This window comes from Poeciliopsis prolifica, unplaced genomic scaffold, assembly GCF_027474105.1.
Source record: "Poeciliopsis prolifica strain line A6 unplaced genomic scaffold, Auburn_PproV2 SCAFFOLD004, whole genome shotgun sequence".
Classification (NCBI taxonomy): Eukaryota; Metazoa; Chordata; class Actinopteri; order Cyprinodontiformes; family Poeciliidae; genus Poeciliopsis; species Poeciliopsis prolifica.
The window spans coordinates 17,845,572-17,850,988 of NW_026562379.1; positions in this window are offsets into that span (position 1 = coordinate 17,845,572).

The window sequence follows — 5,417 nt, forward strand, 5'->3', positions numbered from 1 at the left end:
GTCACAACATTTTTGTTTGCTTTTTTTGGTTGATTGTAGGTTTTTGTTTCTATTTTCTGTTTGCTGAGATTTCTGTTATATTTGTTTGTGTTTGTGCAGTTTGGAGTTTGAATCATTCATTTGTTTCACCATTTGCTGCATGTTGGCTTCATCTAATCTTTATTTTAGTCAAAGCTTTCTTTAGTAGGATTGGATACACTTTTATTTATTTTATTTTTTTTGCTAAGTTTGATCTTTTTATTTCTTGTGTGTGACTCCCAGTTATTCCTAACTGGGCTATAAATAGAGAAACAGCTGAGGATCCGTTGAGCAAGCCACGATGTAAAGCAGAAGTGAAGGTCAGTGATGTTGGAAAGTTTTCAGATTTCTGAGAGGAAACTTATCGACTTCCCCCTTCACAAGTGAAGTCGTCATCCGTAGCATCTGCCCGGTGACACGCGGCGCAGCCCTTGATATTGGTGACTTACACCCCAGAGTGCTGCCTGTTTACATCAACAGGCAAAACCACCGTCACTTTCCTCGCTGCATGATCAGGGACGCTCGGGGGTTCTTGTGTCGTCCCTGGGGAGGCCGTTGTTTAGCTCTGACAACAATGATCTCATCAGGTCCGCCCAGCCAGGCCCTGTATCCAGGCTGAAAGGGGACCCACATCTCTTCACCAGGGCACCATTTCAAACCAGAGCTGCAGGTTAATTAAGCCGTGATTAATCCGAAATGCATGTACTCTCGCTGACCTGCCTCACTGGGTGACATAAGCCTTCCAATTAATAAGTCAGGAGCAAGAAGGATGAAAGCTTTAGTTGCTTTGTCAACTGAGACGGCAAGTTTGAGCCAAAAAGTGAAAACTTTAGTGGTCCAAAAAGTTTTTACAATTAACTGGGCTTTGTTGATGCTCAAGCACAGAGGAAATGAATGTGAAGGAATCTTAAAATGTAAAAATGTCTTGAAAGTCAAATCACTGTGTTTCTATCCAACTATGGCTGAATAATTTTGTTAACTGAAACGCTAAAAGGCCAGAAGACATTTGGAACATAAGATCCTTAATAAAGGCACATCAAAGTCAGAAAGTCACAAATTGCAGCGCGTCACAAGATGTCACAAGATGTCACAAGATGTGGCACGCTGCAATTATTCTGCTGCACAAAACATTTCTATTAGCTTACAGGGCCATCCATCCATCATCCATCCAATCCATCATCCATCCATCATTCATCCATCCATCCATCCATCATCCATCCATCCATCCATCATCCATCATCCATCCATCCCATCCATCCATCCATCCATCCTCCATCCATCCATCTCCATCATCCATCCATCCATCCATCCATCCATCATCCATCCATCCATCCCATCCATCATCCATCCATCATCCATCCATCCATCCATCATCCATCCATCCATCCATCCATCCATCCATCCATCCATCATCCATCCATCCAGCTGTCCATCCATCCATTCATTCATCCATCCATCCATCCATCATCCATCCATCCATCCATCCATCATCCATCCATCCAACTGTCCATCCATCCATTCATTCATCCATCCATCCATCCATCCATCATCCATCCTTCCATCCATCCATCATCCATCCACCCATCATCCATCCATCATCCATCCATCATCCATTCATCCATTCAACCATCCATTCAGCCATCCATCATCCATCCATCCATCATCCAAACCGTCCATCCATCCAACCTCCATCCATCCATCCAACTGTCCATCCATCCATTCATTCATCCATCATCCATCCATCATCCATTCATCCATTCAACCATCCATCCATCCATCCATCCATCCATCATCCACCCTTATTCTAGGAAGGGTGCTGGTGCCTATCTCCAGATGTTAATGGGTGAGAGGCGGGGTCACGCTGGGTAGGTCACCAGTCCATCGCAGGGCAACACAGAGACAAACACGACAACCATGCACACTCACACCTAACGAGAATTTAACCAATTAGCCTGACAGTGATGTATTTTTTTGTCTGTGGTGCATGTTGGGAGAGAACCCAACATGCACAGGGAGAACATGCAAACTCCATGCAGAAAGACCCTGGCTGGGAATCGAACCCAGGACCTTCTACCAACAGAGCCACTGTGCAGCCTGCTTACATGGCTGGTAATGGTTGAAGTTAGCATTGGAGGTTGGGCTCATCAGAGCCTATCTATGATAGATGAAGCATAAGTCACCAGGTTCACTGATATCCCATTTCTAACTGGAACAGCTGGGTTAGTTTTAAGCTAGTAGGAAACTAACAGAAGCATTACAAATGCCTATTTGTTCAAATAGCAATCAGTTTATACATTACATTACTTTTCATGTATTTCCTGTCATTGAGACTTCATGTTTCCTATAGCTGTGTGTCATGAGGTTTAATCTCATCTCACCAAGTCATAATTAAGTTATTCAGGGATAATCCTCTATTTTTTTAAAAGGCGAATTATGTAAAGCCATATATGAGCAATTTGTGTCTTATCTGTGGTTGGCAGATTAAACGGACGACTGAAATGTGATTCACTCTTCCTCTTTCCAAATGAGCAAAATATCTACTGAAGTTCCACTGATATAAATCTTTTTATTGTGCTATTACATATTTAACTTGTTTGATAGTTGGTGAGAGGCAGACATTTATTTTTATTTATGTAATTATCAGATGTTTCACAGCTTCTTCAGTAATTTATTTATTTATTTGGTAAGAACAATACACATTAATTAACATTTTATTCTGTAAATGTGTCAGAAATAGCCGAACAGCTTTTTTTCATGTTTTGTCCCTGGACACTAAAAACTAACAACAGCTATGCAAGCAAGGTTAAAATGATTTAACTGCACAAGTTTTGTCAGTAAATACAACACATTCATACAATAAACACTAAACAAGGAAACTACAACACAATGATTATAAAAAGTATAAGTAAAATAAATGGTTGCAGAAAATGTCAGGTGAATAAACAATTTTCCTCTAATGTTAGCACAGTTATCATGTAGTACATGAGATTGATTGACAGCGCTAAGACCCGCCCCCAGGCTCTGATTGGCTGTTTTTAATCTGGAAGCTTCGTTTCTTCAGACGGTAAAAGCAGCTAGGGAGGAAGAGGAGAAGCTTGATCTTTTCACAGGTTATCTGCCTCATAAACTGTTTCAACTTGGTGACAGTTTTAACAAATATGGAAAAAACATGGTTTTGAATAAATGTTGCATGCTGCAGCTTTAAACAACTTCAGAGTCGGGTAGTAACTAATCACATTCATCAATTACATTTATTTGAGTAAGTTTTTAGGGGGAAAAAATTTTCTTTTTGTTGTATTTTTGCCACGGTGCACTTCTTACTTTTGCTTCATTCATTTTATTATGAAGTATTTTGTCTCTTACTTCAGTAAAATCTCTGGATTTTCTACCCATTAATGAAAAACAACCCAAAAATTCACCAGACTCAGATTCTCACCTGCAGATTCTGTTCAAGATTCATACATTTTTTTATCAAAAGCAACTGATTTGGAAAATTTTTCATGTTATTTTTTGTTACTTAAACTAAGAAATTATTGCCATTTTTGTTCTTAAAACACCAAAAATTTCACTTAACTTTATATGTTTGTCCACCTGGTGATGTCATTATCAGGTGGACAAATTACTCAGTACTCGTCTAGACTTTTTAACAAATACTTTTTTACTCTTACTTGCATAAAAATATGTTGAAATACTGGTACTTTTCCTTAAGTACAATTTGTGGGAACTATACTTACCTTTAATCGATTTTAAAGTAAAGTCTTTCATAACAATTGTGACACATGTAGTTTAAATTATAAACCTTGTGTGGTTGTGTTGAATTTATTTGCATTTGGAGAAAAACCGGCTTCTGTCGGTGACAATAGTCTTATCAGAGTAATCTATGCTGCTGTCTGACACGTCTCCTCACCTGTCTGCACCTGAACGCAGGCGGCAGGTCTCCTCAGATATGATGGTGCAGAAACAGCAGCTCTGGTTTCAAGATGTTATCAGGCGATTAGCAAATCCTGCGTGGTCATTACTCAGTGCTCTGCCTAACAACAAGCTGGCTGTTTGTTTTGACTGTCCCTGCTGAAACTGGGCCACATGATAGTGGTTGTTTACATGAGACGGCGTTGATGCTGAGAGGTAAATAAGTGGCATTTTAAAGCCTCTTAAAATACTGCAGCTGCTTTTGAGAAATAAATTTTTTGTACTGAGTCCCTTTTAATCAAATAATCAGCTTTATCCACCTTGTGGTTTTCTCTGTCCAGGTTGATTAGACTCATAATAGGTGCTTCATCCCTCCAGGTGGAGACTAATGAAAAAGGCTTACTCATTGTGACAGAAGTAAATACTATTGTTCTTTGTCTTATGAGCTATTTCTATGCTACAAATATATCTATTTATCCATCTGTGTACTTATATCCATACCTGCTATCGATCTGATAAACAAATCGATCTGATACCTGCTATCAATCTGATAGCAGGTATGGTAGCACAACTTCACAACAGCTACGAACTAGAAAGAAATCGTTGGATGTCGTTACATTTTCCACTTTAATTTTTTTCTGTTATGTTGAAAAATATGTTCTCAAAATATTTACATTTCTGTTTTTTCTTTTTGTCTGCTCGATAGAATTTGCTTTAGCTGACTGGTCACAATATGACCTCTGTTAATTAGCATAAAGAAAAAGAACATCTCTGCAGACCACACACATCCTGGACACAAACTGTTTAGGTCTTTACCTTCAGGGCAGCGCTAAAACGTGTCTCCTTTTACAAAAGAAAAACTGTTTTTTTTCTGCCTGAGTGTCTCTCCAATAAATCCTTAACAGTCAGCTTAAGTGTTTATCACTTAATACTGACTGTGTTAAGTGATAAACACAATCAGAAAGTCAAATAAAGACTATTGTAAATTTGATAAAATTAAAGCTTAGCTCTGCGATGGAGTGTTGCATGTTTTTCTTCCTTTTACAGAATTTACTGTGATTCTTAGTATTGTTTCTCTGGAGATTTTAAATACAAATGTTTGCTGAATTATGTTTTTTTTTGTACCATTATTCCATCTTTTGTAGAATTTTTAAAACTAAAATAAATGTAGGTTTTATGCGTATCAGACATTTTTTGTGGTGTGTACCTTTAAGAACTGGGGGGGCACCTTTTATCCAGACTACCTTTGCTTCGTCAGGTGAAGTTTAGTCGCTAGCCTCTCCCGCCATCTAGTTGTCAAAATATATCATTACATGTAGTTTATTATTTTTTTTTTATTTCTTGCATTTTATATTTGTTTCCAACCGTTCAAATTAATTTGAAACACTCCGTTTTTTTTCTGCCGTTGCAGTAATAAGTGTCCGTGTTTGTATCGCCGGCGGCTAACGAACAGCACTGCCCCTTTAAATCTGCCGAGCGGGTCATTATTT